The sequence below is a fragment of the Brienomyrus brachyistius genome, unplaced genomic scaffold (assembly GCF_023856365.1).
Source record: "Brienomyrus brachyistius isolate T26 unplaced genomic scaffold, BBRACH_0.4 scaffold35, whole genome shotgun sequence".
NCBI classification, from domain to species: Eukaryota; Metazoa; Chordata; class Actinopteri; order Osteoglossiformes; family Mormyridae; genus Brienomyrus; species Brienomyrus brachyistius.
Genome location: NW_026042310.1, coordinates 3364021 through 3379472, shown reverse-complemented (window position 1 = coordinate 3379472; position 15452 = coordinate 3364021). Strand labels below are relative to the sequence as shown.

At 49.1% G+C, this 15452-nt stretch overlaps 1 protein-coding gene across 10 annotated transcripts in view; it reads left to right on the top strand.

Moving 5' to 3' along the window:
- Positions 1 to 798: 798 nt before the first annotated feature.
- LOC125721722 (galactosylgalactosylxylosylprotein 3-beta-glucuronosyltransferase 1-like) overlaps positions 799 to 15452 on the top strand; it is a 40351-nt gene continuing 25697 nt past the window's right edge. For 5 of the 10 annotated variants that reach the window (XM_048997731.1, XM_048997735.1, XM_048997732.1 and 2 more), the window contains exon 1: positions 799 to 1216. The gene's annotated coding sequence lies outside the window, so the exon portion shown is untranslated. Of the gene's footprint in view, positions 1217 to 2006; positions 2115 to 13628; positions 13772 to 15452 lie in introns of those variants that run through there. The other 5 variants (XM_048997743.1, XM_048997749.1, XM_048997741.1 and 2 more) reach the window with 2 other exon arrangements.

Genomic DNA, 15452 nt, shown 5'->3' with positions numbered 1-15452 from the left:
AGTCATTAGTAATTCTGTCACACTTCTGCTGTGCACCTTATTTTTCAGACTGGGAACATGCCACTGGGAACGTGCCACTCACACGTGTCTTCTATGTCGTGGTCATATGACCGCTGCGGATCCTGCCGGAATGTTACCGTGCTGCGTCACAAATGACCCTGGATGAGATGACCCTCACACTGCATGCATTTTGTGCGTGTGTGTGTGTGTTTGTGTGTGAAACTCCTCACTGCAGTAGTGTTGGTAATTACTCGGCTCTGGGGGGCTGGGCCTCTCCAGTGAGGTGGGGGGGGTAATTAATGCATGCGAGACGCAGTTAATTAAGGCTTCGCTCCTGGAAGGCCAGAGGACGGCATCTCCTCATGACCTCCAGTGCGGTTCACTGTGCTACCTCTCGGCATCGGGAATTATTGCGGTCTGCAGGTCACCCACCCGGTAAAACGTGGTCAGCAGGGGGGGCCAGTGAGCTTCTCCCCTCCTGAAGACAGAAAGAACCAGCAGCAGGCCTTTCTGTGAGAAATGGAACGTACCACTGCGGAACGGGGGATCCCATTATTATCTGGGAAGGAGTGAGAGTCAGAGAGCACATGACCGAGGGGTAGAGAAGTTGTGGAGCTGAACGGGCCAGCATGGAGATGGATACGTGTAAGAATGACTCTCTCCTCCCCCTTACAGCCCTCACCCATTTCCATGCAGGTCTGGCCACCCCTGCCTTTATCGCGGGTGGTACATTCTATCAGCGAGCCCACCTCTATAAGGAGACGTGTGGGGGGGGGGGGGGGTCTCAGCCTGTGACACGATGCTAATGGCTCAGCTGAAAGCCGCTCTGAGGCACCTCTCTCTAGCGAGCGCGGCAGCCTGCTGTCTATCGGGGGTGCGGACGGCTTCACAGGGGGGCTGAAGAGGGGAGAGAGGGAGAGAGAGAGGGAGAGAGAGAGAGAGAGAGAGAGGAGCGGCGATAGACGGAGAGGAGCGGAGCTGGTCAGCCGGTGTGCGTGAGGAGCCCGGAGATCGTGCTGCTGGTGCGGGGGGGTCCCTTCGCCCCTGCTGTCTCGTCTTCTACCTCCCCCAGTGTGGCAAGTGGATGCTCTGACTCTTGTGAGGAACAAGGGAGCAACAGAGGAGGAGAAGTGCCCGGCGGATTTGAGGAATTAGGAGGGGTCCCAGACTTGTGGGCACAGGGGGGGCGGCCGTGCAGCCTTCATCTGCGCCTGAGGTAACCTCTTTGTTCCTACACTGCCCTTGGGGGGGTGTTATGGGGTCATACCGGGTGAAACGACGCTCTGTGCCGGGTTGGGGGGGGGATAGTGGTTGGGGTGACAGGTTCTGTGCAAGTGTGTGTCTCCAGTACTTTGTATCTGTTATTGAAAACAGACTCCTGAGAAGTCTGTGAGGGTGTCCAAAAATGTCAGTATTCACTTCTGTTCGGGCATGAGGGGGGCCATCCTGGGGGGGGGGGCTTTAGGGTCCTGTCAGGGTGAGCTTCCCCCTCCTCACCGTGGCTTTTTGCCTTCCTAAGTCTGCATGTCCTACTGTAAGGAGAAATAAAGAGTCACCCCGCCCCCCCATTATGAGTGTAAGTCAGCCGCGTGTGATGATACATGGTCTGAACCCCCCCACAGGTCAGCCCCCCCGGGTGGGCGGGGTTACCCCTGCGGTCAGTGGTGCTGTGATGTATGGATCTCTAAAAGAGCTCAGAGTGCCCCCCATGTGAGGCTGTCCAGTACCACACCCCCCCCCCCCCCCCCAGTCTGGTATAATGACCAACCCGGGGATAGGAGCGTGACTCTCTCAGGCAGGGGCAAGGTACCTGTGCTGTACTGCAGTGTGTTTGGTCTGCAGAGAGGAATGTAAGCAAGCCAAAGTGTGTGGGATTTGAACCAGCGACCTTCCGATTACTTCCTAACCTGCTGACAAGAAGTACTGACACTCAACCTCATCTCTAACCCCCAGGCTCATTTATATGAATTCAAGACTTGCATTCACCATGAATTCATCATGGTGCTGCAAATCATCTGATATACCGGCAGATAGCGCAGTAGCCGAGGCACTGGTTCCAATCCCTGAAGTGACCCAGCTGCTGTACCCTTAGAACAGATGCTGAAGCTGGATTAGTGAGTAAATCATAAGTATTATTTGAGCAATAATACTGTTAATTATGTGACTGTGATGACAGTCGGCATGGACCATGTCATCCGTCTATCTATCTATCTATCTATCTATCTATCTATCTATCTATCTATCTATCTATCTATCTATCTATCTATGACAATACAGATGCAGGGTGCGAATGCAGTGAGTAACCTCGGTCGTAAAGCTTAGAGGCTACAAGCGCCCCCTTCAGGCTACCAGCGCCCCCTTCAGGCTACACGCGCCCCCTTCAGGCTACACGCGCCCCCTTCAGGCTACACGCGCCCCCTTCACAGCCCATGTCGAACCCGGCCTTCTTTCATATCTGGCAGTGTCTTTCCAGAATGTTCTGTCGCATAAATACGCCCCGCAGCTCTTGTCCTCCTGGATGGGAGGCTGCGTCCCCCGGGGCTCTAAACTCCCGCTCGACTGCCATTGTCACAAACTGGTGGCCATCATCACTGGTGCCGTTATTTCGATCTTTAGTTTAGAACAGTGTTTCCCAGTCCGGTCCTCGAGGAGCCACAGTCTGTCCGTGTTTTTGCTCCCTCCCATGTTTTTGCTCCCTCCCATGTTTTTGCTCCCTCCCAGCTCCCCTGGACTGTCTCTGGGTCTCCAGGGACTGGACTGGGAAACACTGGTTTGGAATGAAACGGCAGCAGGTGGCGAGGGGGGGGGGGGGGGGGGGGGGGCACCACTGCAGAAGCTAATAATGAGTGATGATTGGAATGATTGGTTCATCACTGCAGGGTTGTGGGTTTGCGTCATGTCCGATTCCTGCTTTTTCTTCCGGTGGGATAACTCCTGGAGTCTCCAACTGACATGGAGGCCTGGGTGAATTACGGACTGGGTTTTCATGTTTGTATTTTGCCTTCGTCAAACTGAGATTTAGATATCATACTGATTACGGGATTGGCCCTTGTGCCCGGAATGTTGCTGGTTCCAGCCCCACAGAAGGTTCTCCAGCAGGACCTTTGTGCTTGAAGGAAAAAAAGCGAGACTGCGGTGTAAATCGTTTGGATGAACGAAGCAGACGAGTATAAATAATGCAGCCGACGGAGAGATGCTTACGTATCTCTGTGAAGCAGAAGTGCAGAAGCCTCAGCCGAAGTGTGTATATAACCACATTTATTCACAGCCCTCGCATCAGAATCCTTGGCTTTTCCCAGTAAATTTACAGAGCACTGTCTCAGAAACTAGTAATGTCTACAAAAGGGATCTCATGGCCGTGAAATCAGGGTGGAACCCACCTTTGAAGTCGCCCAAGTCCACAAACCTTCCGTCCTTCCGTCTCTTGTAAATGTGACCAGGTGGATGATTCCTGGAGATAGTCGGATAAATCTTTCATTGTGGTGTTAGAAGATCGGTTTAGAGTGAAAGTCCCTTTTAACATCCAGATGCGTACCCTGACTGTGTGACACTGTGAGCGACATCGAACAGCCAATTGACTGACTGAACCGTGTGTCCAATCTGGTGACGTCAACAACATTTGACTTTGACTCTTTTTAAGCACTGGTTTTGAGCATTGTGTGGCCAGAATCAAATAAAAGGACCTTTAAGGAACATTTATCATGTTTACTTTCATCTCTAGTATGGGACACATAAGGGCAGGGATACAGGGGCAATGGCCCCAACTGAAAGCTGATTGGCCCCCCGAAGTGCTCCCTCCCCTGTCACTTACTGATTCAAAACATATGATTGGCTAACAAGGTCCGCCCCCTCCATATGAATTATGACCCCTCTTATGCCACCCACCATAAAAATCCTAGCACCGCCCCTTTTCTCGTGCTGTTTTAGGCTGAGCTCTTTGCGTTCCTTTATTCTCTCTCTCCTCCCTCTCTCGCCCCTCTCTCTCAATTGTCACAAAGGCCCTTTAAATGATCTCCAGGCCCTCCTCCTACCCTAGAGACTCCGATAAATTCCGGAGTGATGACACGCTGAACTCTGTTACACCAGCAGTCTCTCAGCTTCCTATCTAAGGCCCCGGGGCAGAGCTCCGGAGACGTATCATCACCGCGCATCCTCCCTCTCGGGGGGGGCGCGTTTTCGCCGCATTTTCAGACTGTCAGCCTTTATGGGATCTTCACCATTACAGATCCAATTGAGAATGCCACCCCCTCCCCCCCCTCACCCCGACAACAGAAGAGCCTCCATGTCACAAAAGCTCATTTCATACGCGATTGTGAGAGTTCGCCAGCCGCATGTAGCAGATCAGGGTGATTTTCTTGACAGAACGGCGTGTCATTTTAATTCCGGGGCCCTTTCATTTCCTCCTGGATTAAATCTCAGATCATTTCCCCCCTGGGCCCCATCTGCCTGTTTAGCTGAAGCATCATCACGGCCTCATGGAGAACATTTCCTGGCAGTGTGATGGAAAACACGACCTGCACCCCCCCTCCCTTATTAAAGATAACTGTGCCAGAGCGTGGTTTGCCCACCTGCCTACCTTCCTCAGGCGTTTATGCCTCCCCTACTGGTGCCGGCGTCTTTCTCCTCCCTAAAACAGATCCCGAGACCACATATTCTGGCATCCCTCCCCCCAGAAACCAGCCCCCCCCCCCCGACAGGGTCCTTCTGCCGGTGTCTGGACTCCTTCATTCGTCCGGTAGACCAATGCTCCGATAACTCAAATTAGCCCCTTCGACTAGCATCCAGCTCACGCTGACTGTCCACTCACCCTCGAGCGGTTGTGCCGGTCCGCTCTTCTTACCCGCCTGCTCTCTAGGTAAACATTCCCCAACATTCCCAAATGCGGGGTTTAACATGCAGGAATTCCTGTTCATTTCCCCGCAAAGACATTTTGGTGAAAAGCCCTTAGTTGGGACCTCCCCGGATCTGGCGGACGCCCCCTTCCCCCGCCCACCATTTCCAGTCCGGTCTGCCTGTCTGGGAACAGGGAAGCAGCGACAGCAGTAAGCCATCTGTATGGGATGCGGTTGCGTTGGCAGGGGTGCTGCTGTCACTGCTGGAGCACGACAGCGCTCCGGGACACCCAGCTGTGACATGTCACCGGGCTGCAGTCAGCCACCTGTCACTTTCTGCGGTTATCCTGCTTCTGGGTGACCCTGGAACTTCATCCGAACACAAATCAGGGTCGCTGGTCACCTGACCTGCTTAACTTCTTCCCAATGGCCAGCGGCTGGGAGGAAATCACCGCATCCTCATTGTATGACATCGCCAATGAGGACCAATCACAGTCCTCATTGTATGACATCACCAATGAGGACCAATCACAGTCCTCATTGTATGACATCACCAATGAGGACCAATCACAGTCCTCATTGTATGACATCACCATATCGGTCCATTTTTTTTTTTCATTTTCCATCTTCCAAGAACCAAGCAGGGGAGTGTGCGTGTCTCAGTGGGCAAAGGCTCTGTGTCTATGATCAGAAGGTCACTTCTTCAAGTCTTGTTGATATTATTTTTATTATCATCATGAAATAAAAACGCCCCCTTACATTGCGGCGCACAGCCTTTGCAGGTAAGCATGCTCCTGCGTTTTGTATCTATGACATATCGTTTAACAAAACACATGCACAATTAAATGGGCGCTTTACAAATCTGGGCACCTTGCTGCCTACTAGAAAGCACTGGCTTTAATTAATGTGGTGATGTCATACAATGACGATTGCGATTGGTTAAAGAAATGAAATGCAAGCCCCTCCTTTGCTGACACAGGGACACGTGAAATCAGGGCTACAGATAACCACTCCTAGACATCTGGGAGATGAAGTGGAGTTCGAACCCACAACCCTGATGACCAGGGAAAATAGCTGTTGGCTGATTCTGCCCGTTTCAAAAGATCGATAGCAACCAAAACGAACAAAATCCCATATACGGTGGGCCGGTGACCTCAGCGCGGGGATGCGATGTGGTGTGTATAGTGATAGCTGTAATTACACCCATGGTATGAGGTACCCGGATCAGAAGGTGTCATCGCGACACCCCTGGGGAATTTTAATCAGGCAGGAATGACGGCCGCCCGCGATTGGTACCGCGGCCCTGTGTTGTCTGTCTGTCGGCCTGACCTTGACACCACACCTGTGCCCGTTTAATGGAGGCTGAAGCTGCCCGCTCGCGTTTTACCGTCACGTCTAATTCGTTTTACACGCGCCGGGTTCACGTGTGCCTAACGTGTGTGTCGGTCTTCCGCTTAACACCCCGGAACAGATGTGTTTTTATGGCCGGTGACGCTCTTGTCAACTCGATTTTCCAAGCTAGTCTCAGCAGAGCTTCTTTTCTCCCTACAGCAGTAAGAGAACATAATTTATACCCTCTCCCCCCCCCACCAGATACATCATGGTGAAAGGTTGACATGTTCTGGTTTGTACTTTAAAGGTAAACACTACTATTACTGTACTGGGGTCTTTGACATGACTGTCGGACTGTACCATTAATACACTCTGACTGTTGGATCGTACCATTTACGAATGTGCTGTTTGAAACCAGTAATGGTCTACAGGAAAATTCAGCTGCAGCTTCCTCTAGCCTTTGACTATGCCAGACTGATGGTTTGTAATGTAGCAATAAAAAAAAGTATATTAGTAATTTTTAACAATGAAATTCACTCTATGAATGGAAATAAAACTACAATCATCACTCTGTCAGAGAAAGAGATCTGCTAATCTTAAGGATCTAGGGTTAGAAATGGTTAGGGATTCACTAAAACCTACACGTACTGCAATCCTTCTCGGCCAATCCGGGCGGCATCGCTACCGTTCTCGACCTATCCGGGCGGCATCGCTACCGTTCTCGACCAATCCGGGCAGCGTCGCTAACGTTCTCGACCAATCCGGGTGGCACTGTTACTGTTCTCAGCCAATCAGCGTGGCATTTTCGTCTCCCCTTGGCATACCAACTTCAAACAGTCACGGTGACTGCAACATCTGACCACCTTGCTCCCTTTGCTATGGATTTTAGGCTCGGGGCTTGAAGAGACACACCCCCGGATTTATGCTTCTGTTTCTACCTGTACAGACACCCGGTCTGCTCTCCCAGTGCCTCAAAGCAGTTAAGTGTCTTTCCTGGTTTGTGTCTTGGGACCAGCGCCGCCCCTCCCTACATGCAGAGCACGCGCTGTGCGTAGGGCCCCCACGATCCATGGGGGGCCCTATTTCCCGCAAGGGGACGCATTCTCTGCAAATGCGCAAAGGATGCGCATCGCTGCCGTGAGGTGCGCGTAGGGCAGCCCACGGCAAAGAGATGAGTAATCTAACACCGCAGGCGTTGCCGCAGTGACTGACAGCAGGCAGCATCTGACCAATCAGTGGTCAAATGCGCCGAAAGAGGCTGTTCATTTGATTTGTTCCTACAGATAAAGGTTGTAAACCTAAATGGCATTTCGTGATACAGTCATTTTGTAACGGGGGAGGAGCCTTAAAATAAAATTATGCTTAGGGCCCCAAGCCTTGCTTGGGACACCCCCAACCATACTTAATGGTTAAAAATAACAAGTTTAAATGAAAGTCTTTACCTAAACAGTGTTTTGAAAACACCTCTCTTCCAATCCACATAGCTGATTTTTCGCGAGACCTCAAATACTTTTTATTTGCAAGTCTTTAAATATTCAGTGAGGGCTTTCCAGTAGGATTCCTGCTACCAGCATGTCAGATACGTTTTCGTACAAAATCATTACGAGTTCTGCTGGTGAGTTACTGTAATTATTCCTCGGTGTGTGGAAACAGATTAAAGGATTGGAAAGCTGACGTTATAATGAGTAACGGCAGTGACATTGCTTGGGGTATGTTTTCAGTGCTGGGGGGCGGGGTGGATGTGTGGATTTAGTTCAATGTATCAGCCCGGATTGAGCGTTTGGAGGTTTGTTTATGCAAAGGAGGGACTGGAGCTGAAAACGGTCAGTACCAGAATCCCCCTTCCAGCCTCTGGACTGTCACTCTGGGCATTCGGCATCATGGAGTCACATGAAACTTCCCACATTCTAGGTCTGTGGTCCTGGGCTCTGCCGCATTGCATGCTGGGTAGAATGAACCACAAAAACAGTCTACCTGCGACAGGATGGGAACTGATTCTGTGCCTCAAATGAACACAACAAAATGCTTCAAAATGCAGGTGTGTCAACCCTGGGGTGGCCGGCACGGTTGGCATGGCTTGACTTGTAAATACAGTGCTGGTCCACATGATGCAGCAGGACATGTGGTGTGGAGTTACATGCCGGAGGTGGATAGTTCAGGGTAAGAATGTAGAAATCCAAGACTTTGTTTCAAGCAATCAGTTGAGTGCTCCCGTGACTGTGACTATTTATCTATTTATGCTCAACTGGTTGGTTGAAACAAAATCTTGGTCTGGATTTTTAGATTTTGGAGCTGAACTAACCACCTCTGGGAATATGCTCTCTGAGATGAGCTTCAGGGACTGTTAACCAATGCGGAAAGACTGATAATCGGGGCAGCAACGCTGTCCTCGAATGCGTCACAAATTCAGGGGGGAGGAAGAGTGTGGCTTGCGGTCGAAGGTCACTGAGGACAGGAAACGCATCAGAGCAAGGTCTTGTTGACACCTGACACGAATCCATTCATCATCATTATAGCCATGAGTGGCAGAATCTCATGTGAGATCAGCGCATTTGCGCAAATAGTGTTTCGGGAGTTTTTACTTCCTGTGACATAATTAATCATGATCATCCAAAATAATTCTTATGAGTATATGAGAGAATCTAAGCCGGTGTATGTTATTCAGAGATTGGCAACGCTGTGTGCATGTTGTTAAACAGCCAGTAGGTGGGAGGGAGGACACTGTTGTGTAGGGTGACAGCGCCTATTGTCCGGGAATTGCGTGATCAATCGCAGCTGCTGCGTTTTAGTGCAGAGGGTGGTGGGGGGGGGCGACACAAGGCCGCTGCCTGCAGACCCCAGAGACCACTGACAAAAGCCTCCTTATTGAGAAGAGATGAACTTCAGAGAGTGTGAAGGCAGAACAATAGGAACTGCGGGAATCCGTCAAAGAACAATGAGTCCTCTGCCGCGCCTAACAAAACCAGAAATTGTCCTTGCTTAGGTCGGCCTTTTTGGGAGCGAGCGTCCCTGCGTTCCAGGAGCACGCCAAGAGACAGCGTGTGACTCACCAGCCTCCCAGCAACACGTTGCGCACCACCCTCCCCTCTACCCCTGGTCCCAGGAGTGATCTCGACTCACAAAGCAAACCACCATTTGCGTCGCTTCCGACGCCCATTGAGGGCTCAAACAAAATGAAGAGTGCTCTCGCAACATTCACGCTACCATGACTCTAACCCCTAAGCCACTAATTAACGATTTAATACAGTGATTCTCAAGTCAGTCCTCAGGACCCCCTAGACGGGGAGTGAGCATAAACATGGGGATCTTCGAGGACTGGGCTGAGAAACACAAACTTAACAGGTCCTCTGCTTGGCAAAACGTCATGAATTTGTGTCAAAGTTCCTAAGTCTGACTCGAGAACATCCTTGTCTGACTCTTATTACCAGCAACCCGTGTCAATAAAACTGAACAATCAGTATCAGCTAAGACTGCCAGAATCGGTCTTGCATGTCAGTTCCCTGTTTGGCCAGCAGGTAATGCTGGTCATCCCATTTTTAGCTCCTAGCGTGTTCTTAAGTTCCTTGGCCCACTGTGGGGCTTAATGGACCAAGTGGGTGGCTGTGTCGTCCATGCTTCCTTCATGTTGTGGGTTTGAGGCTGGCCACAGACCAGCCTTAACCAAGTATATTACGAGCGTATTTAACATTTATGAGTCTTTATGTATCCTGTGTTAATTATGTTGTGGCGTATTCCTGTGCAGATACTTGTTGTTCCTTTGTAGTTTTCCATGTTTGTAGCAATGTTCACTAACCTTTGTTATCCACTCTTCCCTGGTGTTTGATCATTTGGTTTACATTGATTGCGTACACCTGTTCCTTATTGTCCTTGGTCCTTAGTGTTAACAGCCCACACCTGTCTCTCATTGATCTCTATCATGTCTGCATCTAAGTGCCTGCCCATACTCCATTTTTTTAGTCGGTTATTGCGTTTCTCTGTGTTTGCTTTTTGCTTCCTCCTTCCTATATATGTTGCTGTCCTGTTTCCTGCCTTTAGATGTTGAGTTAGTGTTTGGTCTCTACCTGCCCTATTTTGACCCCTTGTGGTTCTGTTTGTTTTCCGGTTTCCTCTGAAGTTCAGGCTTGTTCAATAAAACCCCTTTTTGTCAGTGAGCTTTGATCGTTATTCCACCACGCCACGGCGTAAGAAGAATCTACCAGTGCATAAATTCCCATGAGTGCCCATTTGGATCACTGCACTCCTTTGGTTAATGCCTCCCCCACTTGGAAAGAGAGAGTGCTTTCATCGTGTGATCATGTGACAAAACGGGACGTTTGAATTCTTGACGCATCTTCTCTTTAAATTATTGGTGCGATTATTTGCCAATTAAAAGCCTCTCAGTGGTTATCAGTCAAGCAGGGAAAATCAGTATGACACTCAAAAAAAGCAAAATAAAGTAAATTCAGGGTGGAAAAGAATTTGGTTTACAATCGCTGAGACTGATGAATTAATTTAATCACAGACTCTATTAAGTCCTGCCAGGCATAACAGGACTTAACAGATCTTATAATTGGAGAATTGCAGATTCAGATTTAAGAATGCATCAACATGGTCTCAGTTATTATTTAACAGATTTCCAAATTTCAGCTTTAAAGGGGCAGTTCGGCCCGAAATCAAGAAAACATGTCTCAGATATGCTGCGGGGCAATTTATCCATCTAGATTAGTGCGGTGAGTATAGCTTTGTTTTGGAGATATCAGCTGTAAAATTGTTAGTCCTCTCGGGGAGATAATGGGACTGAATGACATTCTTTCTGTTGTGATTGAAGCACCAAAAAAAATACATTTAAAAAATTCAGCAGCAACGCTTCTCACCAGAAATCATGACCCAGTTACTCAAGATAATCCACAGACTTCGTAGTGAGCAGTTCGATGTACGAACTGCTTTCTTTCTACCAAACGCCACACACCAGCCATGTCACTGTGCAGAAGTTAGCGCTGGGGTGTTGGTGCTCCGGACAACGTGACCAAATGTAAACAACAACAGTGTGTTTCTCAGCTGAGCTAGCAGTACTGGTTAGCATAAGCTATCCAACGCTAACTAATAGCAACATTACTATGTTAGTTAACAGTGATCATAGCTCGATGCTGTTAGCACACCTAGCACAACTGCGCTTGCTAACGTTAGTGCTCAGCTGAGGACGACCTGTCCGCCGGTCTACAGTCAACCACAGAGGAAGATGGGTAGTGCGCTTTCAAAACGCAGGCTTAATGTAGATTCTTAAAGGACTCCCCTGAGACAAGTCAAGCATGGTCAATCTGAAGAGGTCAGGATTTTTGTGTTTTATCCTCATAAAAATAATCGTGCATTGAATTTTGGAGATGGAAGAGGCTAGTGGGCTCATGTCTGATCTGTTTTGACGCTCAATAATCAGAGTGGAACAGCTTATCGACGTGAGGTCTGTCTAAAGATGGTCCTCCTACACTTCCTGTGTCCTGGGTCACCCACCTTTTAAAGCTATCTCCTGCTTTGCTCTTCAGATCTATTCTATTCCGGCCTGTCGACTGCATAAGTGGCTCTCTTTGAGAACACCTGATGGATGATTAAATGATAACACCCCACGTAATGGATATCGGACTCTAAACGGATATGTGACGGTAGGAGCTGCTGAATGGATTACAAAGAACCCACTTCATGGTCACTCTGTCTGAATTAATCATTTAGCATTTGCCTAAATTTGCTTTTCCTCGGGCTAAAATGACGTTTGACCATCTGCTTTCATTTTTTCCCCCCCTGGATTTGCATGTTTGCGATGACTTGTCACAGAGTAACACGTTTTACGGCTTTCGTATTAAGAATTATTAGTCTCGCAATGCAAGCCACGTTCAAAGGACGCTTATTCGTTCCTGGCGGCAATTCCGCCGACCACCTTCGGCGGGATGTTCGCGCAAGACCCTCGTGTTTCCTGGCAGCCTCGGCTGACGACGAGAGGATAAATGGTGTCGATGTCTTTGGGGAAGGATTCATTCTGCGCCGTTCATTTAAGTCCTGATCATCCCATCATGGCACTAAAAAAAATGCTTTCGTGGCTAAGCGATCAGGGATTCTCCGCGATCTGAGACTGGTGGACACGGTTGTCCCCCCCCCCCCCCCCCCGTGCTTGTCTTTGTTAGGCATCCTCAAGCAGTAGGACATAAGATGACTGTCGGTGGCCATTTCTGCAGTCATCCGCAGCCAGTGTTGCGCCAACCTTTCCTGTGTTTGGTTGACCGTTTGTCTTCTGGAATCAGATCCCCAAAACGTGTCTAGTTAAGCATGTAGACTGACATTTCGCTCTTCTGTCCCTGGGGAACAGTGCTGACATCCACTGCCTAACAGCGAAGCCAGGCTGATGCACCACTGTCCCGTTTATTGTGGGGAGTCTGCACTGCACACTGTCGTGGGCCGGGCCTTGACCCAGGTTTGTCTTTTCATCCCCTGTCACAGTTTCGGGGACGACGATGAAGGTTTGCTTCCAAAAAGCAGACTTCTGCTTTCTCTGAAGGATGTGTGTGATATTAGGGGACCTTGATGCGTCTAGGTGGGCCAAAGCCGGATGATATGTAGGTTATTTTCTTCTCTCGTGGACGGATCCTGCCCCATTTGGCTTTTCTCAGCTTAGCTCGTGGTAGGGGTGGGGGGGGGTCTTTTCTTTTTCATTCCTCCCTGCTGCTTTTGTTAAAATGGTCTGTGTTTCTTCCTCCTATCCCTGTGTCGCATGGTCCGTGCCTGAGGCTGCGTGCAGCCGTCCGTCTCCATGTCATTTCAGTGCCGGGGTAGATTGGCTCAAGATTTTAGCTCTTGTAATTCTGCCCAAAACGGGGAAGTTCTCTGAGGCCAGGAGAGGTATAGATTCAGCTGTACTAGAGGCGCTGGTTGTTCCGTAACATAGTTGTACCTATAGGGCGTATCTATCTACAGTGTGACACGTGTGTGAAAATGTCTGTGCTTATTTGACAGCAGAGAAAGTACATTTTGGTTTTATCCAAAGCAGCTAGTGTTGCCTGTGGTGTTTATATGTCAGTAGTCACACAGCTGGGTGTGTCAAAGCTGACAGGCCCACTCCTGGCCACACTCCTGAAGAGTGTTGACCGAATGCCTTGACTGGACGTCACGTGACTACAGGAATTTCCCTTAAGGGACTGTAAACTTGTAGAGGCCCTTTGGAGAGTCACAATAGCCAGCATGTCCTTGGTGTGCAGGCCGAAAGATGAACTGCGTCGTGGGATAGCTAACATCTAATCAATCAGGGACACCTTCAAATTAAGATTAGAAGAAATAGTCAGACAATGTGGATCTCTAAAACAGCTCTGGATTTGTATATATGGTTAAAATAGCGTGTTTTCTTATCAAGGCTGAACTCACAGAATAGTTTTGTTTATCCTCTATAAGCTTCGTAGGAGACATTTTCATCGTCTACATCACCTGTTTTTACCACTTTTGCAGATAGATATGGCGGAGCAGGGGGAGGTGAAGGGATTGGAGGGTGTGACTCATTAAATGCAATGCGACGATATCTGCACTCCCCACTCTGGGCGGAATCGATCCACCATCTGTCGTTGTCAGGGAGGAGCAGTGGGCAGCCTGAGGTAGGGGAGCGGATCGCACCACTGAGTTGGGTGGGGCGGGGGGGGGAGGGGTGTGGAAGTCAGGAGGACCGCGGCCATAACTGCACCCATGTGCCGCCGAAAACCAGCCAACCATCTGCCGGCATGGAGGATGTGACGAAGGGTGTGGACGGGGCCCAGGGTGCACCCGGTTCTGCCCAACCCTTCACAAGGTGACTGATGCCCACACAATCTCCAGGCCCTGAAGATAATTTCCAGAGAAATCCTTATGAAGGTTTCTGAAGCATTGTTGTCAGAACAATTCCAAAAACGTTGGACTGTTTCAGAAGTGGTTCTTCCATCTCATTCTCCATGTTTGCTAGGAAACCTGTACTGAGGAGCAAGCTGGCCACAGACCATCTGATAAATGAACCACAGCGCTGGCTTTTATTTTGTAATTAGATTCCTGTTCAGACCACACCACGCTTTTATTTTGTAATTAGATTATTCCGCAGGCCGTGCTGCAGTTCCGTTTCCAGAACGTTCCCATTTTCCCATGGAAGCTGCATTTTCAGGTTTTGTAGCTTGTAAATCCCCCCTCGGCCTTTTATCCGCTGTCCGCCATTTAGCTGTCGTGCTCGTTGTACCCGAGGCTTTGCATAAAAAAGACGGATAAGTATGGTGTTTGTTTAAGGCAGTCATCGGGCAAGTTATTAAATCAATGATGCAAAGCTTTAATTATTCATGCACAATTAAAGCTTTGTTTTAGAGATGGCAATCATATTCCTTGACGGTGCACAATTATAATTAATGATTAGTTACCCTCTGAACAGCAGCTTAAAGCGTGCTATTTCGAATGCATATGGTATACATATTTCATAAGCTGCTAATCACACTGCTGGGAGAGCCTCATGCCTCTCTTCAGTGGGAGTGTCTCCGGGACATTAAAGCACGAATTCATTTAAACATATAATCAGCGATTAACTGAAGAGAAAATCCCATCAAAGAAAATACAATTTCAATCATTAGCGAATATTAGCACGGACGGATCCGGCATCGGCTCCGCGCGTGAGGAGTCCGCCTGGGTTCCTCCTGGCCAATGGACTGGCATCCTGTCCAGAGTTTGCTGGCAAGTACCTTTTCGGGGGTTCTGGATCAGGAGAGCCTAGGATTAGAAATGAGTGAAAATGGATGTCTGGACAGTTACTAGTGCCAGGCTAGCATTAGCCGGATGGTGAGTCCCGCTCGACGGCTTCATACTTTAACGGGAAGGATTATGTGGGGCGTTTGGGTTTACGAAGGTTTTGGGGTTTAATAGAGCCCAACAAGAGGGCCGTGGTGATTAGCAGAACGTCTGTAGATCTCTCTGGCCCGGTGTATTCTCACCAGCGCTAATGAGGAAAGCCAAGATGATTCATGCTATAATCTGTTATTCTAGCTTTGGATTTATTTCAAGGACAGATGAGGCTTGTTCTGTAGACCCATACCGCCCCCCGCCCCCGCCCATGACCCCCAAGCTGCTCCTCCATGTGGGATCTGGTCGCCATGCTGTTCCAGGCTGACTGAAAATCGCTTGTTCTGCTCCTTTGTTGACAGATACCAGTTCACGGTGATGGATTCTGGTGCTGCACTGGAATGACTAAGAGGGTTGCGAACCTCAATCTGTAACCATCATTCCTTGTTCGGCTGTCAAATTTATATTCATGTTGTCTAACTCTGTTAA